General features: G+C 47.2%; 13 non-coding genes and 3 pseudogenes across 13 annotated transcripts; all 16 read right to left on the bottom strand.

Moving 5' to 3' along the window:
- Nucleotides 1–481: 481 nt before the first annotated feature.
- On the bottom strand, nucleotides 482–672 carry LOC142268406 (U2 spliceosomal RNA). The gene has a single exon (XR_012734112.1). It is a non-coding gene; the product is annotated as a U2 spliceosomal RNA (small nuclear RNA).
- Nucleotides 673–2,060: 1,388 nt separating this feature from the next.
- Nucleotides 2,061–2,256, bottom strand: LOC142268392 (U2 spliceosomal RNA). The gene has a single exon (XR_012734107.1). It is a non-coding gene; the product is annotated as a U2 spliceosomal RNA (small nuclear RNA).
- A 697-nt stretch (nucleotides 2,257–2,953) lies between these two features.
- On the bottom strand, nucleotides 2,954–3,095 carry LOC142268403 (U2 spliceosomal RNA; annotated as a pseudogene).
- A 1,387-nt stretch (nucleotides 3,096–4,482) lies between these two features.
- Nucleotides 4,483–4,673, bottom strand: LOC142268405 (U2 spliceosomal RNA). Its single transcript, XR_012734111.1, has one exon. It is a non-coding gene; the product is annotated as a U2 spliceosomal RNA (small nuclear RNA).
- Nucleotides 4,674–6,060: 1,387 nt separating this feature from the next.
- LOC142268404 (U2 spliceosomal RNA) lies at nucleotides 6,061–6,251 on the bottom strand. Its single transcript, XR_012734110.1, has one exon. It is a non-coding gene; the product is annotated as a U2 spliceosomal RNA (small nuclear RNA).
- Nucleotides 6,252–7,638: 1,387 nt separating this feature from the next.
- LOC142268401 (U2 spliceosomal RNA) lies at nucleotides 7,639–7,829 on the bottom strand. The gene has a single exon (XR_012734109.1). It is a non-coding gene; the product is annotated as a U2 spliceosomal RNA (small nuclear RNA).
- Nucleotides 7,830–9,216: 1,387 nt separating this feature from the next.
- On the bottom strand, nucleotides 9,217–9,407 carry LOC142268387 (U2 spliceosomal RNA). The gene has a single exon (XR_012734103.1). It is a non-coding gene; the product is annotated as a U2 spliceosomal RNA (small nuclear RNA).
- Nucleotides 9,408–10,794: 1,387 nt separating this feature from the next.
- Nucleotides 10,795–10,987, bottom strand: LOC142268384 (U2 spliceosomal RNA). The gene has a single exon (XR_012734100.1). It is a non-coding gene; the product is annotated as a U2 spliceosomal RNA (small nuclear RNA).
- Nucleotides 10,988–11,717: 730 nt separating this feature from the next.
- Nucleotides 11,718–11,844, bottom strand: LOC142268398 (U2 spliceosomal RNA; annotated as a pseudogene).
- Nucleotides 11,845–13,231: 1,387 nt separating this feature from the next.
- LOC142268449 (U2 spliceosomal RNA) lies at nucleotides 13,232–13,422 on the bottom strand. The gene has a single exon (XR_012734151.1). It is a non-coding gene; the product is annotated as a U2 spliceosomal RNA (small nuclear RNA).
- A 1,387-nt stretch (nucleotides 13,423–14,809) lies between these two features.
- LOC142268437 (U2 spliceosomal RNA) lies at nucleotides 14,810–15,000 on the bottom strand. The gene has a single exon (XR_012734140.1). It is a non-coding gene; the product is annotated as a U2 spliceosomal RNA (small nuclear RNA).
- Nucleotides 15,001–16,387: 1,387 nt separating this feature from the next.
- LOC142268383 (U2 spliceosomal RNA) lies at nucleotides 16,388–16,580 on the bottom strand. The gene has a single exon (XR_012734099.1). It is a non-coding gene; the product is annotated as a U2 spliceosomal RNA (small nuclear RNA).
- Nucleotides 16,581–17,310: 730 nt separating this feature from the next.
- LOC142268397 (U2 spliceosomal RNA) lies at nucleotides 17,311–17,437 on the bottom strand (annotated as a pseudogene).
- A 1,387-nt stretch (nucleotides 17,438–18,824) lies between these two features.
- LOC142268425 (U2 spliceosomal RNA) lies at nucleotides 18,825–19,015 on the bottom strand. The gene has a single exon (XR_012734129.1). It is a non-coding gene; the product is annotated as a U2 spliceosomal RNA (small nuclear RNA).
- Nucleotides 19,016–20,402: 1,387 nt separating this feature from the next.
- LOC142268413 (U2 spliceosomal RNA) lies at nucleotides 20,403–20,593 on the bottom strand. The gene has a single exon (XR_012734118.1). It is a non-coding gene; the product is annotated as a U2 spliceosomal RNA (small nuclear RNA).
- Nucleotides 20,594–21,980: 1,387 nt separating this feature from the next.
- LOC142268381 (U2 spliceosomal RNA) lies at nucleotides 21,981–22,171 on the bottom strand. Its single transcript, XR_012734098.1, has one exon. It is a non-coding gene; the product is annotated as a U2 spliceosomal RNA (small nuclear RNA).
- Between the last annotated feature and the right edge of the window lie 1,246 nt (nucleotides 22,172–23,417).

The raw sequence follows: 23,417 nt of genomic DNA, 5'->3' as shown, positions 1-23,417 counted from the left end.
GCAAACTATTCCTCCAGGAGAGGGCGCCAACAGACTACTAAAGAGATCATCATTACTCAAAGAAAACCCCAAAAACCAATGCATGATAGGAATAAACAGGTAACTTTCTTTGGAGTGGAAGCGGAGAGATCGCACCAGATGCCAATTCTAGATGTTATCACACCTGTGGTCACTGCAGCAGCAGGTGAATCCACTTTGTCCAAAAGGGATCTATTCCATTCAATTGCAAATGATCTAGATAAGACAGAGAACTGCAGCACGGGGACATAGCCGAGTTGGTCAGGTTGAGTGGTGATGAGTTTGCTATTTGGATGAATAAAGAAAGTCAAAAGTGTGAAAGATAAAAAACAAAAGGAGGAAGTGTGAAAAGTGAATGGGCCAAATTGAGGTGCATATGAAGACGTATGCTTTCTTCCAATTCATTAAATCGGGCTAATATGAATCAGGTGAATTGAGTTCTGCTTTTGGAAACTGGGTTAAGAAGGGGTGCACCGTTCCTGGAGGTACTGCAATACCAGGTCAATGCGTGGAGTGGACAGAGCAAGCTCTTTTTCCATCTCCCTGTTCTAAAAATCCATTTAATATATGGTCCCCAGATAGGGGACGTATCAGATATTAAACTGATAAGAACAGATACTACACTTGATCTTAGCCAAAAGGCCGAGAAGCGATAACCAGAATTGGTTTGGGCCTCGAGTGGCACCCTGGCCTATGCCGGACACATCTTAGGGAGAGAGAGCGAGAGGGAGACAAACCCACGCCTACACAAGACATTTTGTCACCCAAGCCAACCCTTGAAAAGGCTGCTTTGCAGAGCCAAAACAAGAAGAATGGTGCGTTTTGCAGCCGCCGCCCACTGCAATGAATCTGAATAACTCCTCCTTTAGGGCGCAAGCAACTCCCCTCCCCCTTGCAGTCTTTCCAATTCACGATACAAAAAGACGGACAGGACAGGTTGCCTGACTTTCCGTCACTGCCACCCTTTGCCATCCTTACCCGTAGAAAGCCCTTTCATCATCCCCAAACCCTAATCTTTTCCCTTTCCTTCCCAGCCCCCAAACCCTGCCCTCTGTACCTTTCTCACCACCCCGCTTCCCTTCTCCTGTCATCCCCCTACCACCCGGGAAAAAAAGAGATTGCCCCCTCCTTCCACTAGCCCACCCTCCCACCCAAAGAACAACTTCTTCTGCGCAGCTTGTTTTCTAGGCAGCAGCGCTATTGTGATGTCATCGGGGGGCATTGTGACAAGCCGCCAGTGTTCCGTCTCTTCATGTTGTGCACAGTTCAAACGGAAAATACATCAACAGGCAGACTACAGAAAAGCTTACTATCAAAGGTTAGAGGGGGGCTTTCTCAGAGGGCTTTTTACAGTTTTTCTATTCCCAATTAGCCGTTTAAGTGTACTTATTGAAAGTAGTAATTCTTTCATAGGCCGCCCTTTCTTAGTATTTGACGTTCCTTATATTGCGGTATGAGGCTTCGCAGTAGGTTGCAAACATTCATCACCCATGACTGTCCCCAATTGAGCTCAGAAGCTCAATGTCTATCATGACCTCTCTTTTAGAATGTCCAAGAGCAAGCAAACTATTCCTCCAGGAGAGGGCGCCAACAGACTACTAAAGAGATCATCATTACTCAAAGAAAACCCCAAAAACCAATGCATGATAGGAATAAACAGGTAACTTTCTTTGGAGTGGAAGCGGAGAGATCGCACCAGATGCCAATTCTAGATGTTATCACACCTGTGGTCACTGCAGCAGCAGGTGAATCCACTTTGTCCAAAAGGGATCTATTCCATTCAATTGCAAATGATCTAGATAAGACAGAGAACTGCAGCACGGGGACATAGCCGAGTTGGTCAGGTTGAGTGGTGATGAGTTTGCTATTTGGATGAATAAAGAAAGTCAAAAGTGTGAAAGATAAAAAACAAAAGGAGGAAGTGTGAAAAGTGAATGGGCCAAATTGAGGTGCATATGAAGACGTATGCTTTCTTCCAATTCATTAAATCGGGCTAATATGAATCAGGTGAATTGAGTTCTGCTTTTGGAAACTGGGTTAAGAAGGGGTGCACCGTTCCTGGAGGTACTGCAATACCAGGTCAATGCGTGGAGTGGACAGAGCAAGCTCTTTTTCCATCTCCCTGTTCTAAAAATCCATTTAATATATGGTCCCCAGATAGGGGACGTATCAGATATTAAACTGATAAGAACAGATTTTTGATTTAATGAAGCTTTCCAAAGCACCGCAAAAATGCATGACCGAAGTCACACCAAAAACAGTGCAAAGGCTAGGATTCGTGTGGACCCCTCCGTGAGAAGAGGATCCCCAAAAATCAACCCCGTCCCTCCGAGCCAGAAGGCCACAGCGAGGGTCAGGGATCTTCGGTGCTCCCCCAAGCCGAAGCCTGGTTGAGCCTTGTTGTTGCTCCCAGCGTCCACCGAGGCATCTTACCCAAGTGGAGTAGGGAGCTACTAGTCGTTGGTTTCGCAGCCGAGACTGCCCGGACCGTCAACCGGTGTTGGTTTCTCAGCCCAAGGCTGACCGGACCTCCAACCGGGTGTTGGTTTCTCAGCCCAAGGCTGACCGGACCTCCAACCGGGTGTTGGTTTCTCAGCCCAAGGCTAACCGGACCTCCAACCGGGTGTTGGTTTCTCAGCCAAAGCTGACCCGGACCTCCAACCGGGTGTTGGTTTCTCAGCCCAAAGCTGACCGGACCTCCGACCGGGATTATAAAAATTTCCCTTCTTAGCCAGAAGGCCGGGATAGGGCAATATGCTTGGAAAGTATGAATAGGCAAGGCGCGGCATGCGACAGAGTCTGAGGCTTACCAGGGTCCCAACCTAGCAAGTTCAGACTCCCTCCAGGGTGTCCATTCCTGGGGCACATTGCACCATAACCCCCACACTTACTCAGTCTAATAGCCTCGATCCTGGTAGGGCCATGGTTTCCTCTAGATGGATATACTATCCTCCCAAAGTACTAACAAGCGCAACCTTCCAGTGTGCATTGCATCATTGTACTAAGGTGGCCGGAGCCTTAAACCACCTTTTCGAACGATACTACACTTGATCTTAGCCAAAAGGCCGAGAAGCGATAACCAGAATTGGTTTGGGCCTCGAGTGGCACCCTGGCCTATGCCGGACACATCTTAGGGAGAGAGAGCGAGAGGGAGACAAACCCACGCCTACACAAGACATTTTGTCACCCAAGCCAACCCTTGAAAAGGCTGCTTTGCAGAGCCAAAACAAGAAGAATGGTGCGTTTTGCAGCCGCCGCCCACTGCAATGAATCTGAATAACTCCTCCTTTAGGGCGCAAGCAACTCCCCTCCCCCTTGCAGTCTTTCCAATTCACGATACAAAAAGACGGACAGGACAGGTTGCCTGACTTTCCGTCACTGCCACCCTTTGCCATCCTTACCCGTAGAAAGCCCTTTCATCATCCCCAAACCCTAATCTTTTCCCTTTCCTTCCCAGCCCCCAAACCCTGCCCTCTGTACCTTTCTCACCACCCGCTTCCCTTCTCCTGTCATCCCCCTACCACCCGGGAAAAAAAGAGATTGCCCCCTCCTTCCACTAGCCCACCCTCCCACCCAAAGAACAACTTCTTCTGCGCAGCTTGTTTTCTAGGCAGCAGCGCTATTGTGATGTCATCGGGGGGCATTGTGACAAGCCGCCAGTGTTCCGTCTCTTCATGTTGTGCACAGTTCAAACGGAAAATACATCAACAGGCAGACTACAGAAAAGCTTACTATCAAAGGTTAGAGGGGGGCTTTCTCAGAGGGCTTTTTACAGTTTTTCTATTCCCAATTAGCCGTTTAAGTGTACTTATTGAAAGTAGTAATTCTTTCATAGGCCGCCCTTTCTTAGTATTTGACGTTCCTTATATTGCGGTATGAGGCTTCGCAGTAGGTTGCAAACATTCATCACCCATGACTGTCCCCAATTGAGCTCAGAAGCTCAATGTCTATCATGACCTCTCTTTTAGAATGTCCAAGAGCAAGCAAACTATTCCTCCAGGAGAGGGCGCCAACAGACTACTAAAGAGATCATCATTACTCAAAGAAAACCCCAAAAACCAATGCATGATAGGAATAAACAGGTAACTTTCTTTGGACTGGAAGCGGAGAGATCGCACCAGATGCCAATTCTAGATGTTATCACACCTGTGGTCACTGCAGCAGCAGGTGAATCCACTTTGTCCAAAAGGGATCTATTCCATTCAATTGCAAATGATCTAGATAAGACAGAGAACTGCAGCACGGGGACATAGCCGAGTTGGTCAGGTTGAGTGGTGATGAGTTTGCTATTTGGATGAATAAAGAAAGTCAAAAGTGTGAAAGATAAAAAACAAAAGGAGGAAGTGTGAAAAGTGAATGGGCCAAATTGAGGTGCATATGAAGACGTATGCTTTCTTCCAATTCATTAAATCGGGCTAATATGAATCAGGTGAATTGAGTTCTGCTTTTGGAAACTGGGTTAAGAAGGGGTGCACCGTTCCTGGAGGTACTGCAATACCAGGTCAATGCGTGGAGTGGACAGAGCAAGCTCTTTTTCCATCTCCCTGTTCTAAAAATCCATTTAATATATGGTCCCCAGATAGGGGACGTATCAGATATTAAACTGATAAGAACAGATACTACACTTGATCTTAGCCAAAAGGCCGAGAAGCGATAACCAGAATTGGTTTGGGCCTCGAGTGGCACCCTGGCCTATGCCGGACACATCTTAGGGAGAGAGAGCGAGAGGGAGACAAACCCACGCCTACACAAGACATTTTGTCACCCAAGCCAACCCTTGAAAAGGCTGCTTTGCAGAGCCAAAACAAGAAGAATGGTGCGTTTTGCAGCCGCCGCCCACTGCAATGAATCTGAATAACTCCTCCTTTAGGGCGCAAGCAACTCCCCTCCCCCTTGCAGTCTTTCCAATTCACGATACAAAAAGACGGACAGGACAGGTTGCCTGACTTTCCGTCACTGCCACCCTTTGCCATCCTTACCCGTAGAAAGCCCTTTCATCATCCCCAAACCCTAATCTTTTCCCTTTCCTTCCCAGCCCCCAAACCCTGCCCTCTGTACCTTTCTCACCACCCGCTTCCCTTCTCCTGTCATCCCCCTACCACCCGGGAAAAAAAGAGATTGCCCCCTCCTTCCACTAGCCCACCCTCCCACCCAAAGAACAACTTCTTCTGCGCAGCTTGTTTTCTAGGCAGCAGCGCTATTGTGATGTCATCGGGGGGCATTGTGACAAGCCGCCAGTGTTCCGTCTCTTCATGTTGTGCACAGTTCAAACGGAAAATACATCAACAGGCAGACTACAGAAAAGCTTACTATCAAAGGTTAGAGGGGGGCTTTCTCAGAGGGCTTTTTACAGTTTTTCTATTCCCAATTAGCCGTTTAAGTGTACTTATTGAAAGTAGTAATTCTTTCATAGGCCGCCCTTTCTTAGTATTTGACGTTCCTTATATTGCGGTATGAGGCTTCGCAGTAGGTTGCAAACATTCATCACCCATGACTGTCCCCAATTGAGCTCAGAAGCTCAATGTCTATCATGACCTCTCTTTTAGAATGTCCAAGAGCAAGCAAACTATTCCTCCAGGAGAGGGCGCCAACAGACTACTAAAGAGATCATCATTACTCAAAGAAAACCCCAAAAACCAATGCATGATAGGAATAAACAGGTAACTTTCTTTGGAGTGGAAGCGGAGAGATCGCACCAGATGCCAATTCTAGATGTTATCACACCTGTGGTCACTGCAGCAGCAGGTGAATCCACTTTGTCCAAAAGGGATCTATTCCATTCAATTGCAAATGATCTAGATAAGACAGAGAACTGCAGCACGGGGACATAGCCGAGTTGGTCAGGTTGAGTGGTGATGAGTTTGCTATTTGGATGAATAAAGAAAGTCAAAAGTGTGAAAGATAAAAAACAAAAGGAGGAAGTGTGAAAAGTGAATGGGCCAAATTGAGGTGCATATGAAGACGTATGCTTTCTTCCAATTCATTAAATCGGGCTAATATGAATCAGGTGAATTGAGTTCTGCTTTTGGAAACTGGGTTAAGAAGGGGTGCACCGTTCCTGGAGGTACTGCAATACCAGGTCAATGCGTGGAGTGGACAGAGCAAGCTCTTTTTCCATCTCCCTGTTCTAAAAATCCATTTAATATATGGTCCCCAGATAGGGGACGTATCAGATATTAAACTGATAAGAACAGATACTACACTTGATCTTAGCCAAAAGGCCGAGAAGCGATAACCAGAATTGGTTTGGGCCTCGAGTGGCACCCTGGCCTATGCCGGACACATCTTAGGGAGAGAGAGCGAGAGGGAGACAAACCCACGCCTACACAAGACATTTTGTCACCCAAGCCAACCCTTGAAAAGGCTGCTTTGCAGAGCCAAAACAAGAAGAATGGTGCGTTTTGCAGCCGCCGCCCACTGCAATGAATCTGAATAACTCCTCCTTTAGGGCGCAAGCAACTCCCCTCCCCCTTGCAGTCTTTCCAATTCACGATACAAAAAGACGGACAGGACAGGTTGCCTGACTTTCCGTCACTGCCACCCTTTGCCATCCTTACCCGTAGAAAGCCCTTTCATCATCCCCAAACCCTAATCTTTTCCCTTTCCTTCCCAGCCCCCAAACCCTGCCCTCTGTACCTTTCTCACCACCCGCTTCCCTTCTCCTGTCATCCCCCTACCACCCGGGAAAAAAAGAGATTGCCCCCTCCTTCCACTAGCCCACCCTCCCACCCAAAGAACAACTTCTTCTGCGCAGCTTGTTTTCTAGGCAGCAGCGCTATTGTGATGTCATCGGGGGGCATTGTGACAAGCCGCCAGTGTTCCGTCTCTTCATGTTGTGCACAGTTCAAACGGAAAATACATCAACAGGCAGACTACAGAAAAGCTTACTATCAAAGGTTAGAGGGGGGCTTTCTCAGAGGGCTTTTTACAGTTTTTCTATTCCCAATTAGCCGTTTAAGTGTACTTATTGAAAGTAGTAATTCTTTCATAGGCCGCCCTTTCTTAGTATTTGACGTTCCTTATATTGCGGTATGAGGCTTCGCAGTAGGTTGCAAACATTCATCACCCATGACTGTCCCCAATTGAGCTCAGAAGCTCAATGTCTATCATGACCTCTCTTTTAGAATGTCCAAGAGCAAGCAAACTATTCCTCCAGGAGAGGGCGCCAACAGACTACTAAAGAGATCATCATTACTCAAAGAAAACCCCAAAAACCAATGCATGATAGGAATAAACAGGTAACTTTCTTTGGAGTGGAAGCGGAGAGATCGCACCAGATGCCAATTCTAGATGTTATCACACCTGTGGTCACTGCAGCAGCAGGTGAATCCACTTTGTCCAAAAGGGATCTATTCCATTCAATTGCAAATGATCTAGATAAGACAGAGAACTGCAGCACGGGGACATAGCCGAGTTGGTCAGGTTGAGTGGTGATGAGTTTGCTATTTGGATGAATAAAGAAAGTCAAAAGTGTGAAAGATAAAAAACAAAAGGAGGAAGTGTGAAAAGTGAATGGGCCAAATTGAGGTGCATATGAAGACGTATGCTTTCTTCCAATTCATTAAATCGGGCTAATATGAATCAGGTGAATTGAGTTCTGCTTTTGGAAACTGGGTTAAGAAGGGGTGCACCGTTCCTGGAGGTACTGCAATACCAGGTCAATGCGTGGAGTGGACAGAGCAAGCTCTTTTTCCATCTCCCTGTTCTAAAAATCCATTTAATATATGGTCCCCAGATAGGGGACGTATCAGATATTAAACTGATAAGAACAGATACTACACTTGATCTTAGCCAAAAGGCCGAGAAGCGATAACCAGAATTGGTTTGGGCCTCGAGTGGCACCCTGGCCTATGCCGGACACATCTTAGGGAGAGAGAGCGAGAGGGAGACAAACCCACGCCTACACAAGACATTTTGTCACCCAAGCCAACCCTTGAAAAGGCTGCTTTGCAGAGCCAAAACAAGAAGAATGGTGCGTTTTGCAGCCGCCGCCCACTGCAATGAATCTGAATAACTCCTCCTTTAGGGCGCAAGCAACTCCCCTCCCCCTTGCAGTCTTTCCAATTCACGATACAAAAAGACGGACAGGACAGGTTGCCTGACTTTCCGTCACTGCCACCCTTTGCCATCCTTACCCGTAGAAAGCCCTTTCATCATCCCCAAACCCTAATCTTTTCCCTTTCCTTCCCAGCCCCCAAACCCTGCCCTCTGTACCTTTCTCACCACCCGCTTCCCTTCTCCTGTCATCCCCCTACCACCCGGGAAAAAAAGAGATTGCCCCCTCCTTCCACTAGCCCACCCTCCCACCCAAAGAACAACTTCTTCTGCGCAGCTTGTTTTCTAGGCAGCAGCGCTATTGTGATGTCATCGGGGGGCATTGTGACAAGCCGCCAGTGTTCCGTCTCTTCATGTTGTGCACAGTTCAAACGGAAAATACATCAACAGGCAGACTACAGAAAAGCTTACTATCAAAGGTTAGAGGGGGGCTTTCTCAGAGGGCTTTTTACAGTTTTTCTATTCCCAATTAGCCGTTTAAGTGTACTTATTGAAAGTAGTAATTCTTTCATAGGCCGCCCTTTCTTAGTATTTGACGTTCCTTATATTGCGGTATGAGGCTTCGCAGTAGGTTGCAAACATTCATCACCCATGACTGTCCCCAATTGAGCTCAGAAGCTCAATGTCTATCATGACCTCTCTTTTAGAATGTCCAAGAGCAAGCAAACTATTCCTCCAGGAGAGGGCGCCAACAGACTACTAAAGAGATCATCATTACTCAAAGAAAACCCCAAAAACCAATGCATGATAGGAATAAACAGGTAACTTTCTTTGGAGTGGAAGCGGAGAGATCGCACCAGATGCCAATTCTAGATGTTATCACACCTGTGGTCACTGCAGCAGCAGGTGAATCCACTTTGTCCAAAAGGGATCTATTCCATTCAATTGCAAATGATCTAGATAAGACAGAGAACTGCAGCACGGGGACATAGCCGAGTTGGTCAGGTTGAGTGGTGATGAGTTTGCTATTTGGATGAATAAAGAAAGTCAAAAGTGTGAAAGATAAAAAACAAAAGGAGGAAGTGTGAAAAGTGAATGGGCCAAATTGAGGTGCATATGAAGACGTATGCTTTCTTCCAATTCATTAAATCGGGCTAATATGAATCAGGTGAATTGAGTTCTGCTTTTGGAAACTGGGTTAAGAAGGGGTGCACCGTTCCTGGAGGTACTGCAATACCAGGTCAATGCGTGGAGTGGACAGAGCAAGCTCTTTTTCCATCTCCCTGTTCTAAAAATCCATTTAATATATGGTCCCCAGATAGGGGACGTATCAGATATTAAACTGATAAGAACAGATACTACACTTGATCTTAGCCAAAAGGCCGAGAAGCGATAACCAGAATTGGTTTGGGCCTCGAGTGGCACCCTGGCCTATGCCGGACACATCTTAGGGAGAGAGAGCGAGAGGGAGACAAACCCACGCCTACACAAGACATTTTGTCACCCAAGCCAACCCTTGAAAAGGCTGCTTTGCAGAGCCAAAACAAGAAGAATGGTGCGTTTTGCAGCCGCCGCCCACTGCAATGAATCTGAATAACTCCTCCTTTAGGGCGCAAGCAACTCCCCTCCCCCTTGCAGTCTTTCCAATTCACGATACAAAAAGACGGACAGGACAGGTTGCCTGACTTTCCGTCACTGCCACCCTTTGCCATCCTTACCCGTAGAAAGCCCTTTCATCATCCCCAAACCCTAATCTTTTCCCTTTCCTTCCCAGCCCCCAAACCCTGCCCTCTGTACCTTTCTCACCACCCGCTTCCCTTCTCCTGTCATCCCCCTACCACCCGGGAAAAAAAGAGATTGCCCCCTCCTTCCACTAGCCCACCCTCCCACCCAAAGAACAACTTCTTCTGCGCAGCTTGTTTTCTAGGCAGCAGCGCTATTGTGATGTCATCGGGGGGCATTGTGACAAGCCGCCAGTGTTCCGTCTCTTCATGTTGTGCACAGTTCAAACGGAAAATACATCAACAGGCAGACTACAGAAAAGCTTACTATCAAAGGTTAGAGGGGGGCTTTCTCAGAGGGCTTTTTACAGTTTTTCTATTCCCAATTAGCCGTTTAAGTGTACTTATTGAAAGTAGTAATTCTTTCATAGGCCGCCCTTTCTTAGTATTTGACGTTCCTTATATTGCGGTATGAGGCTTCGCAGTAGGTTGCAAACATTCATCACCCATGACTGTCCCCAATTGAGCTCAGAAGCTCAATGTCTATCATGACCTCTCTTTTAGAATGTCCAAGAGCAAGCAAACTATTCCTCCAGGAGAGGGCGCCAACAGACTACTAAAGAGATCATCATTACTCAAAGAAAACCCCAAAAACCAATGCATGATAGGAATAAACAGGTAACTTTCTTTGGAGTGGAAGCGGAGAGATCGCACCAGATGCCAATTCTAGATGTTATCACACCTGTGGTCACTGCAGCAGCAGGTGAATCCACTTTGTCCAAAAGGGATCTATTCCATTCAATTGCAAATGATCTAGATAAGACAGAGAACTGCAGCACGGGGACATAGCCGAGTTGGTCAGGTTGAGTGGTGATGAGTTTGCTATTTGGATGAATAAAGAAAGTCAAAAGTGTGAAAGATAAAAAACAAAAGGAGGAAGTGTGAAAAGTGAATGGGCCAAATTGAGGTGCATATGAAGACGTATGCTTTCTTCCAATTCATTAAATCGGGCTAATATGAATCAGGTGAATTGAGTTCTGCTTTTGGAAACTGGGTTAAGAAGGGGTGCACCGTTCCTGGAGGTACTGCAATACCAGGTCAATGCGTGGAGTGGACAGAGCAAGCTCTTTTTCCATCTCCCTGTTCTAAAAATCCATTTAATATATGGTCCCCAGATAGGGGACGTATCAGATATTAAACTGATAAGAACAGATTTTTGATTTAATGAAGCTTTCCAAAGCACCGCAAAAAATGCATGACCGAAGTCACACCAAAAACAGTGCAAAGGCTAGGATTCGTGTGGACCCTTCCGTGAGGAGAGGGTCCCCAAAAATCAACCCCGTCCCTCCGAGCCAGAAGGCCACAGCAAGGGTCAGGGATCTTCGGTGCTCCCCCAAGCCGAAGCCTGGTTGAGCCTTGTCGTTGCTCCCAGCGTCCACCCAGGCATCTTACCCAAGTGGAGTAGAGAGCTACTAGTTGTTGGTTTCGCAGCCGAAACTGCCCGGACCGTCAACCGGTGTTAGTTTCTCAGCCCAAGGCTAACCGGACCTCCAACCGGGTGTTGGTTTCTCAGCCGAAGCTGACCCGGACCTCCAACCGGGTGTTGGTTTCTCAGCCGAAGCTGACCCGGACCTCCAACCGGGTGTTGGTTTCTCAGCCGAAGCTGACCCGGACCTCAAACCGGGTGTTGGTTTCTCAGCCGAAGCTGACCCGGACCTCCAACCGGGTGTTGGTTTCTCAGCCCAAAGCTGAACGGACCTCCGACCATGATTATAAAAATTTCCCTTCCTAGCCAGAAGGCCGGGATAGAGCAATATGCTCAGAAAGTATGAAAGGGCAAGGTACGGTGTGCTACAGAGCCCAAGGCTCGCCGGGGTCCCAAGCCAGCAAGCTCAGACTCACTCCAGGGTCGTCAGTCCTGGGGCACATTGCACCATAGCCCCCACACTTACTCAGTCTAATAGCCTCGATCCTGGTAGGGCCATGTTTTCCTCTAGATGAATATACTATACATCCAGAGTACTAGCAAGCGCAACCTTCCAGTGTGCATTGCATCTGCCGAGCCTCACAGATACTACACTTGATCTTAGCCAAAAGGCCGAGAAGCGATAACCAGAATTGGTTTGGGCCTCGAGTGGCACCCTGGCCTATGCCGGACACATCTTAGGGAGAGAGAGCGAGAGGGAGACAAACCCACGCCTACACAAGACATTTTGTCACCCAAGCCAACCCTTGAAAAGGCTGCTTTGCAGAGCCAAAACAAGAAGAATGGTGCGTTTTGCAGCCGCCGCCCACTGCAATGAATCTGAATAACTCCTCCTTTAGGGCGCAAGCAACTCCCCTCCCCCTTGCAGTCTTTCCAATTCACGATACAAAAAGACGGACAGGACAGGTTGCCTGACTTTCCGTCACTGCCACCCTTTGCCATCCTTACCCGTAGAAAGCCCTTTCATCATCCCCAAACCCTAATCTTTTCCCTTTCCTTCCCAGCCCCCAAACCCTGCCCTCTGTACCTTTCTCACCACCCGCTTCCCTTCTCCTGTCATCCCCCTACCACCCGGGAAAAAAAGAGATTGCCCCCTCCTTCCACTAGCCCACCCTCCCACCCAAAGAACAACTTCTTCTGCGCAGCTTGTTTTCTAGGCAGCAGCGCTATTGTGATGTCATCGGGGGGCATTGTGACAAGCCGCCAGTGTTCCGTCTCTTCATGTTGTGCACAGTTCAAACGGAAAATACATCAACAGGCAGACTACAGAAAAGCTTACTATCAAAGGTTAGAGGGGGGCTTTCTCAGAGGGCTTTTTACAGTTTTTCTATTCCCAATTAGCCGTTTAAGTGTACTTATTGAAAGTAGTAATTCTTTCATAGGCCGCCCTTTCTTAGTATTTGACGTTCCTTATATTGCGGTATGAGGCTTCGCAGTAGGTTGCAAACATTCATCACCCATGACTGTCCCCAATTGAGCTCAGAAGCTCAATGTCTATCATGACCTCTCTTTTAGAATGTCCAAGAGCAAGCAAACTATTCCTCCAGGAGAGGGCGCCAACAGACTACTAAAGAGATCATCATTACTCAAAGAAAACCCCAAAAACCAATGCATGATAGGAATAAACAGGTAACTTTCTTTGGAGTGGAAGCGGAGAGATCGCACCAGATGCCAATTCTAGATGTTATCACACCTGTGGTCACTGCAGCAGCAGGTGAATCCACTTTGTCCAAAAGGGATCTATTCCATTCAATTGCAAATGATCTAGATAAGACAGAGAACTGCAGCACGGGGACATAGCCGAGTTGGTCAGGTTGAGTGGTGATGAGTTTGCTATTTGGATGAATAAAGAAAGTCAAAAGTGTGAAAGATAAAAAACAAAAGGAGGAAGTGTGAAAAGTGAATGGGCCAAATTGAGGTGCATATGAAGACGTATGCTTTCTTCCAATTCATTAAATCGGGCTAATATGAATCAGGTGAATTGAGTTCTGCTTTTGGAAACTGGGTTAAGAAGGGGTGCACCGTTCCTGGAGGTACTGCAATACCAGGTCAATGCGTGGAGTGGACAGAGCAAGCTCTTTTTCCATCTCCCTGTTCTAAAAATCCATTTAATATATGGTCCCCAGATAGGGGACGTATCAGATATTAAACTGATAAGAACAGATACTACACTTGATCTTAGCCAAAAGGCCGAGAAGCGATAACCAGAATTGGTTTGGGCCTCGAGTGGCACCCTGGCCTATGCCGGACACATCTTAGGGAGAGAGAGCGAGAGGGAGACAAACCCACGCCTACACAAGACATTTTGTCACCCAAGCCAACCCTTGAAAAGGCTGCTTTGCAGAGCCAAAACAAGAAGAATGGTGCGTTTTGCAGCCGCCGCCCACTGCAATGAATCTGAATAACTCCTCCTTTAGGGCGCAAGCAACTCCCCTCCCCCTTGCAGTCTTTCCAATTCACGATACAAAAAGACGGACAGGACAGGTTGCCTGACTTTCCGTCACTGCCACCCTTTGCCATCCTTACCCGTAGAAAGCCCTTTCATCATCCCCAAACCCTAATCTTTTCCCTTTCCTTCCCAGCCCCCAAACCCTGCCCTCTGTACCTTTCTCACCACCCGCTTCCCTTCTCCTGTCATCCCCCTACCACCCGGGAAAAAAAGAGATTGCCCCCTCCTTCCACTAGCCCACCCTCCCACCCAAAGAACAACTTCTTCTGCGCAGCTTGTTTTCTAGGCAGCAGCGCTATTGTGATGTCATCGGGGGGCATTGTGACAAGCCGCCAGTGTTCCGTCTCTTCATGTTGTGCACAGTTCAAACGGAAAATACATCAACAGGCAGACTACAGAAAAGCTTACTATCAAAGGTTAGAGGGGGGCTTTCTCAGAGGGCTTTTTACAGTTTTTCTATTCCCAATTAGCCGTTTAAGTGTACTTATTGAAAGTAGTAATTCTTTCATAGGCCGCCCTTTCTTAGTATTTGACGTTCCTTATATTGCGGTATGAGGCTTCGCAGTAGGTTGCAAACATTCATCACCCATGACTGTCCCCAATTGAGCTCAGAAGCTCAATGTCTATCATGACCTCTCTTTTAGAATGTCCAAGAGCAAGCAAACTATTCCTCCAGGAGAGGGCGCCAACAGACTACTAAAGAGATCATCATTACTCAAAGAAAACCCCAAAAACCAATGCATGATAGGAATAAACAGGTAACTTTCTTTGGAGTGGAAGCGGAGAGATCGCACCAGATGCCAATTCTAGATGTTATCACACCTGTGGTCACTGCAGCAGCAGGTGAATCCACTTTGTCCAAAAGGGATCTATTCCATTCAATTGCAAATGATCTAGATAAGACAGAGAACTGCAGCACGGGGACATAGCCGAGTTGGTCAGGTTGAGTGGTGATGAGTTTGCTATTTGGATGAATAAAGAAAGTCAAAAGTGTGAAAGATAAAAAACAAAAGGAGGAAGTGTGAAAAGTGAATGGGCCAAATTGAGGTGCATATGAAGACGTATGCTTTCTTCCAATTCATTAAATCGGGCTAATATGAATCAGGTGAATTGAGTTCTGCTTTTGGAAACTGGGTTAAGAAGGGGTGCACCGTTCCTGGAGGTACTGCAATACCAGGTCAATGCGTGGAGTGGACAGAGCAAGCTCTTTTTCCATCTCCCTGTTCTAAAAATCCATTTAATATATGGTCCCCAGATAGGGGACGTATCAGATATTAAACTGATAAGAACAGATACTACACTTGATCTTAGCCAAAAGGCCGAGAAGCGATAACCAGAATTGGTTTGGGCCTCGAGTGGCACCCTGGCCTATGCCGGACACATCTTAGGGAGAGAGAGCGAGAGGGAGACAAACCCACGCCTACACAAGACATTTTGTCACCCAAGCCAACCCTTGAAAAGGCTGCTTTGCAGAGCCAAAACAAGAAGAATGGTGCGTTTTGCAGCCGCCGCCCACTGCAATGAATCTGAATAACTCCTCCTTTAGGGCGCAAGCAACTCCCCTCCCCCTTGCAGTCTTTCCAATTCACGATACAAAAAGACGGACAGGACAGGTTGCCTGACTTTCCGTCACTGCCACCCTTTGCCATCCTTACCCGTAGAAAGCCCTTTCATCATCCCCAAACCCTAATCTTTTCCCTTTCCTTCCCAGCCCCCAAACCCTGCCCTCTGTACCTTTCTCACCACCCGCTTCCCTTCTCCTGTCATCCCCCTACCACCCGGGAAAAAAAGAGATTGCCCCCTCCTTCCACTAGCCCACCCTCCCACCCAAAGAACAACTTCTTCTGCGCAGCTTGTTTTCTAGGCAGCAGCGCTATTGTGATGTCATCGGGGGGCATTGTGACAAGCCGCCAGTGTTCCGTCTCTTCATGTTGTGCACAGTTCAAACGGAAAATACATCAACAGGCAGACTACAGAAAAGCTTACTATCAAAGGTTAGAGGGGGGCTTTCTCAGAGGGCTTTTTACAGTTTTTCTATTCCCAATTAGCCGTTTAAGTGTACTTATTGAAAGTAGTAATTCTTTCATAGGCCGCCCTTTCTTAGTATTTGACGTTCCTTATATTGCGGTATGAGGCTTCGCAGTAGGTTGCAAACATTCATCACCCATGACTGTCCCCAATTGAGCTCAGAAGCTCAATGTCTATCATGACCTCTCTTTTAGAATGTCCAAGAGCAAGCAAACTATTCCTCCAGGAGAGGGCGCCAACAGACTACTAAAGAGATCATCATTACTCAAAGAAAACCCCAAAAACCAATGCATGATAGGAATAAACAGGTAACTTTCTTTGGAGTGGAAGCGGAGAGATCGCACCAGATGCCAATTCTAGATGTTATCACACCTGTGGTCACTGCAGCAGCAGGTGAATCCACTTTGTCCAAAAGGGATCTATTCCATTCAATTGCAAATGATCTAGATAAGACAGAGAACTGCAGCACGGGGACATAGCCGAGTTGGTCAGGTTGAGTGGTGATGAGTTTGCTATTTGGATGAATAAAGAAAGTCAAAAGTGTGAAAGATAAAAAACAAAAGGAGGAAGTGTGAAAAGTGAATGGGCCAAATTGAGGTGCATATGAAGACGTATGCTTTCTTCCAATTCATTAAATCGGGCTAATATGAATCAGGTGAATTGAGTTCTGCTTTTGGAAACTGGGTTAAGAAGGGGTGCACCGTTCCTGGAGGTACTGCAATACCAGGTCAATGCGTGGAGTGGACAGAGCAAGCTCTTTTTCCATCTCCCTGTTCTAAAAATCCATTTAATATATGGTCCCCAGATAGGGGACGTATCAGATATTAAACTGATAAGAACAGATTTTTGATTTAATGAAGCTTTCCAAAGCACCGCAAAAAATGCATGACCGAAGTCACACCAAAAACAGTGCAAAGGCTAGGATTCGTGTGGACCCTTCCGTGAGGAGAGGGTCCCCAAAAATCAACCCCGTCCCTCCGAGCCAGAAGGCCACAGCAAGGGTCAGGGATCTTCGGTGCTCCCCCAAGCCGAAGCCTGGTTGAGCCTTGTCGTTGCTCCCAGCGTCCACCCAGGCATCTTACCCAAGTGGAGTAGAGAGCTACTAGTTGTTGGTTTCGCAGCCGAAACTGCCCGGACCGTCAACCGGTGTTAGTTTCTCAGCCCAAGGCTAACCGGACCTCCAACCGGGTGTTGGTTTCTCAGCCGAAGCTGACCCGGACCTCCAACCGGGTGTTGGTTTCTCAGCCGAAGCTGACCCGGACCTCCAACCGGGTGTTGGTTTCTCAGCCGAAGCTGACCCGGACCTCAAACCGGGTGTTGGTTTCTCAGCCGAAGCTGACCCGGACCTCCAACCGGGTGTTGGTTTCTCAGCCCAAAGCTGAACGGACCTCCGACCATGATTATAAAAATTTCCCTTCCTAGCCAGAAGGCCGGGATAGAGCAATATGCTCAGAAAGTATGAAAGGGCAAGGTACGGTGTGCTACAGAGCCCAAGGCTCGCCGGGGTCCCAAGCCAGCAAGCTCAGACTCACTCCAGGGTCGTCAGTCCTGGGGCACATTGCACCATAGCCCCCACACTTACTCAGTCTAATAGCCTCGATCCTGGTAGGGCCATGTTTTCCTCTAGATGAATATACTATACATCCAGAGTACTAGCAAGCGCAACCTTCCAGTGTGCATTGCATCTGCCGAGCCTCACAGATACTACACTTGATCTTAGCCAAAAGGCCGAGAAGCGATAACCAGAATTGGTTTGGGCCTCGAGTGGCACCCTGGCCTATGCCGGACACATCTTAGGGAGAGAGAGCGAGAGGGAGACAAACCCACGCCTACACAAGACATTTTGTCACCCAAGCCAACCCTTGAAAAGGCTGCTTTGCAGAGCCAAAACAAGAAGAATGGTGCGTTTTGCAGCCGCCGCCCACTGCAATGAATCTGAATAACTCCTCCTTTAGGGCGCAAGCAACTCCCCTCCCCCTTGCAGTCTTTCCAATTCACGATACAAAAAGACGGACAGGACAGGTTGCCTGACTTTCCGTCACTGCCACCCTTTGCCATCCTTACCCGTAGAAAGCCCTTTCATCATCCCCAAACCCTAATCTTTTCCCTTTCCTTCCCAGCCCCCAAACCCTGCCCTCTGTACCTTTCTCACCACCCGCTTCCCTTCTCCTGTCATCCCCCTACCACCCGGGAAAAAAAGAGATTGCCCCCTCCTTCCACTAGCCCACCCTCCCACCCAAAGAACAACTTCTTCTGCGCAGCTTGTTTTCTAGGCAGCAGCGCTATTGTGATGTCATCGGGGGGCATTGTGACAAGCCGCCAGTGTTCCGTCTCTTCATGTTGTGCACAGTTCAAACGGAAAATACATCAACAGGCAGACTACAGAAAAGCTTACTATCAAAGGTTAGAGGGGGGCTTTCTCAGAGGGCTTTTTACAGTTTTTCTATTCCCAATTAGCCGTTTAAGTGTACTTATTGAAAGTAGTAATTCTTTCATAGGCCGCCCTTTCTTAGTATTTGACGTTCCTTATATTGCGGTATGAGGCTTCGCAGTAGGTTGCAAACATTCATCACCCATGACTGTCCCCAATTGAGCTCAGAAGCTCAATGTCTATCATGACCTCTCTTTTAGAATGTCCAAGAGCAAGCAAACTATTCCTCCAGGAGAGGGCGCCAACAGACTACTAAAGAGATCATCATTACTCAAAGAAAACCCCAAAAACCAATGCATGATAGGAATAAACAGGTAACTTTCTTTGGAGTGGAAGCGGAGAGATCGCACCAGATGCCAATTCTAGATGTTATCACACCTGTGGTCACTGCAGCAGCAGGTGAATCCACTTTGTCCAAAAGGGATCTATTCCATTCAATTGCAAATGATCTAGATAAGACAGAGAACTGCAGCACGGGGACATAGCCGAGTTGGTCAGGTTGAGTGGTGATGAGTTTGCTATTTGGATGAATAAAGAAAGTCAAAAGTGTGAAAGATAAAAAACAAAAGGAGGAAGTGTGAAAAGTGAATGGGCCAAATTGAGGTGCATATGAAGACGTATGCTTTCTTCCAATTCATTAAATCGGGCTAATATGAATCAGGTGAATTGAGTTCTGCTTTTGGAAACTGGGTTAAGAAGGGGTGCACCGTTCCTGGAGGTACTGCAATACCAGGTCAATGCGTGGAGTGGACAGAGCAAGCTCTTTTTCCATCTCCCTGTTCTAAAAATCCATTTAATATATGGTCCCCAGATAGGGGACGTATCAGATATTAAACTGATAAGAACAGATACTACACTTGATCTTAGCCAAAAGGCCGAGAAGCGATAACCAGAATTGGTTTGGGCCTCGAGTGGCACCCTGGCCTATGCCGGACACATCTTAGGGAGAGAGAGCGAGAGGGAGACAAACCCACGCCTACACAAGACATTTTGTCACCCAAGCCAACCCTTGAAAAGGCTGCTTTGCAGAGCCAAAACAAGAAGAATGGTGCGTTTTGCAGCCGCCGCCCACTGCAATGAATCTGAATAACTCCTCCTTTAGGGCGCAAGCAACTCCCCTCCCCCTTGCAGTCTTTCCAATTCACGATACAAAAAGACGGACAGGACAGGTTGCCTGACTTTCCGTCACTGCCACCCTTTGCCATCCTTACCCGTAGAAAGCCCTTTCATCATCCCCAAACCCTAATCTTTTCCCTTTCCTTCCCAGCCCCCAAACCCTGCCCTCTGTACCTTTCTCACCACCCGCTTCCCTTCTCCTGTCATCCCCCTACCACCCGGGAAAAAAAGAGATTGCCCCCTCCTTCCACTAGCCCACCCTCCCACCCAAAGAACAACTTCTTCTGCGCAGCTTGTTTTCTAGGCAGCAGCGCTATTGTGATGTCATCGGGGGGCATTGTGACAAGCCGCCAGTGTTCCGTCTCTTCATGTTGTGCACAGTTCAAACGGAAAATACATCAACAGGCAGACTACAGAAAAGCTTACTATCAAAGGTTAGAGGGGGGCTTTCTCAGAGGGCTTTTTACAGTTTTTCTATTCCCAATTAGCCGTTTAAGTGTACTTATTGAAAGTAGTAATTCTTTCATAGGCCGCCCTTTCTTAGTATTTGACGTTCCTTATATTGCGGTATGAGGCTTCGCAGTAGGTTGCAAACATTCATCACCCATGACTGTCCCCAATTGAGCTCAGAAGCTCAATGTCTATCATGACCTCTCTTTTAGAATGTCCAAGAGCAAGCAAACTATTCCTCCAGGAGAGGGCGCCAACAGACTACTAAAGAGATCATCATTACTCAAAGAAAACCCCAAAAACCAATGCATGATAGGAATAAACAGGTAACTTTCTTTGGAGTGGAAGCGGAGAGATCGCACCAGATGCCAATTCTAGATGTTATCACACCTGTGGTCACTGCAGCAGCAGGTGAATCCACTTTGTCCAAAAGGGATCTATTCCATTCAATTGCAAATGATCTAGATAAGACAGAGAACTGCAGCACGGGGACATAGCCGAGTTGGTCAGGTTGAGTGGTGATGAGTTTGCTATTTGGATGAATAAAGAAAGTCAAAAGTGTGAAAGATAAAAAACAAAAGGAGGAAGTGTGAAAAGTGAATGGGCCAAATTGAGGTGCATATGAAGACGTATGCTTTCTTCCAATTCATTAAATCGGGCTAATATGAATCAGGTGAATTGAGTTCTGCTTTTGGAAACTGGGTTAAGAAGGGGTGCACCGTTCCTGGAGGTACTGCAATACCAGGTCAATGCGTGGAGTGGACAGAGCAAGCTCTTTTTCCATCTCCCTGTTCTAAAAATCCATTTAATATATGGTCCCCAGATAGGGGACGTATCAGATATTAAACTGATAAGAACAGATACTACACTTGATCTTAGCCAAAAGGCCGAGAAGCGATAACCAGAATTGGTTTGGGCCTCGAGTGGCACCCTGGCCTATGCCGGACACATCTTAGGGAGAGAGAGCGAGAGGGAGACAAACCCACGCCTACACAAGACATTTTGTCACCCAAGCCAACCCTTGAAAAGGCTGCTTTGCAGAGCCAAAACAAGAAGAATGGTGCGTTTTGCAGCCGCCGCCCACTGCAATGAATCTGAATAACTCCTCCTTTAGGGCGCAAGCAACTCCCCTCCCCCTTGCAGTCTTTCCAATTCACGATACAAAAAGACGGACAGGACAGGTTGCCTGACTTTCCGTCACTGCCACCCTTTGCCATCCTTACCCGTAGAAAGCCCTTTCATCATCCCCAAACCCTAATCTTTTCCCTTTCCTTCCCAGCCCCCAAACCCTGCCCTCTGTACCTTTCTCACCACCCGCTTCCCTTCTCCTGTCATCCCCCTACCACCCGGGAAAAAAAGAGATTGCCCCCTCCTTCCACTAGCCCACCCTCCCACCCAAAGAACAACTTCTTCTGCGCAGCTTGTTTTCTAGGCAGCAGCGCTATTGTGATGTCATCGGGGGGCATTGTGACAAGCCGCCAGTGTTCCGTCTCTTCATGTTGTGCACAGTTCAAACGGAAAATACATCAACAGGCAGACTACAGAAAAGCTTACTATCAAAGGTTAGAGGGGGGCTTTCTCAGAGGGCTTTTTACAGTTTTTCTATTCCCAATTAGCCGTTTAAGTGTACTTATTGAAAGTAGTAATTCTTTCATAGGCCGCCCTTTCTTAGTATTTGACGTTCCTTATATTGCGGTATGAGGCTTCGCAGTAGGTTGCAAACATTCATCACCCATGACTGTCCCCAATTGAGCTCAGAAGCTCAATGTCTATCATGACCTCTCTTTTAGAATGTCCAAGAGCAAGCAAACTATTCCTCCAGGAGAGGGCGCCAACAGACTACTAAAGAGATCATCATTACTCAAAGAAAACCCCAAAAACCAATGCATGATAGGAATAAACAGGTAACTTTCTTTGGAGTGGAAGCGGAGAGATCGCACCAGATGCCAATTCTAGATGTTATCACACCTGTGGTCACTGCAGCAGCAGGTGAATCCACTTTGTCCAAAAGGGATCTATTCCATTCAATTGCAAATGATCTAGATAAGACAGAGAACTGCAGCACGGGGACATAGCCGAGTTGGTCAGGTTGAGTGGTGATGAGTTTGCTATTTGGATGAATAAAGAAAGTCAAAAGTGTGAAAGATAAAAAACAAAAGGAGGAAGTGTGAAAAGTGAATGGGCCAAATTGAGGTGCATATGAAGACGTATGCTTTCTTCCAATTCATTAAATCGGGCTAATATGAATCAGGTGAATTGAGTTCTGCTTTTGGAAACTGGGTTAAGAAGGGGTGCACCGTTCCTGGAGGTACTGCAATACCAGGTCAATGCGTGGAGTGGACAGAGCAAGCTCTTTTTCCATCTCCCTGTTCTAAAAATCCATTTAATATATGGTCCCCAGATAGGGGACGTATCAGATATTAAACTGATAAGAACAGATACTACACTTGATCTTAGCCAAAAGGCCGAGAAGCGATAACCAGAATTGGTTTGGGCCTCGAGTGGCACCCTGGCCTATGCCGGACACATCTTAGGGAGAGAGAGCGAGAGGGAGACAAACCCACGCCTACACAAGACATTTTGTCACCCAAGCCAACCCTTGAAAAGGCTGCTTTGCAGAGCCAAAACAAGAAGAATGGTGCGTTTTGCAGCCGCCGCCCACTGCAATGAATCTGAATAACTCCTCCTTTAGGGCGCAAGCAACTCCCCTCCCCCTTGCAGTCTTTCCAATTCACGATACAAAAAGACGGACAGGACAGGTTGCCTGACTTTCCGTCACTGCCACCCTTTGCCATCCTTACCCGTAGAAAGCCCTTTCATCATCCCCAAACCCTAATCTTTTCCCTTTCCTTCCCAGCCCCCAAACCCTGCCCTCTGTACCTTTCTCACCACCCGCTTCCCTTCTCCTGTCATCCCCCTACCACCCGGGAAAAAAAGAGATTGCCCCCTCCTTCCACTAGCCCACCCTCCCACCCAAAGAACAACTTCTTCTGCGCAGCTTGTTTTCTAGGCAGCAGCGCTATTGTGATGTCATCGGGGGGCATTGTGACAAGCCGCCAGTGTTCCGTCTCTTCATGTTGTGCACAGTTCAAACGGAAAATACATCAACAGGCAGACTACAGAAAAGCTTACTATCAAAGGTTAGAGGGGGGCTTTCTCAGAGGGCTTTTTACAGTTTTTCTATTCCCAATTAGCCGTTTAAGTGTACTTATTGAAAGTAGTAATTCTTTCATAGGCCGCCCTTTCTTAGTATTTGACGTTCCTTATATTGCGGTATGAGGCTTCGCAGTAGGTTGCAAACATTCATCACCCATGACTGTCCCCAATTGAGCTCAGAAGCTCAATGTCTATCATGACCTCTCTTTTAGAATGTCCAAGAGCAAGCAAACTATTCCTCCAGGAGAGGGCGCCAACAGACTACTAAAGAGATCATCATTACTCAAAGAAAACCCCAAAAACCAATGCATGATAGGAATAAACAGGTAACTTTCTTTGGAGTGGAAGCGGAGAGATCGCACCAGATGCCAATTCTAGATGTTATCACACCTGTGGTCACTGCAGCAGCAGGTGAATCCACTTTGTCCAAAAGGGATCTATTCCATTCAATTGCAAATGATCTAGATAAGACAGAGAACTGCAGCACGGGGACATAGCCGAGTTGGTCAGGTTGAGTGGTGATGAGTTTGCTATTTGGATGAATAAAGAAAGTCAAAAGTGTGAAAG

Source organism: Anomaloglossus baeobatrachus, unplaced genomic scaffold (genome assembly GCF_048569485.1).
Source record: "Anomaloglossus baeobatrachus isolate aAnoBae1 unplaced genomic scaffold, aAnoBae1.hap1 Scaffold_3016, whole genome shotgun sequence".
NCBI classification, from domain to species: domain Eukaryota; kingdom Metazoa; phylum Chordata; class Amphibia; order Anura; family Aromobatidae; genus Anomaloglossus; species Anomaloglossus baeobatrachus.
This window is presented reverse-complemented; position numbering and strand designations above follow the sequence as displayed.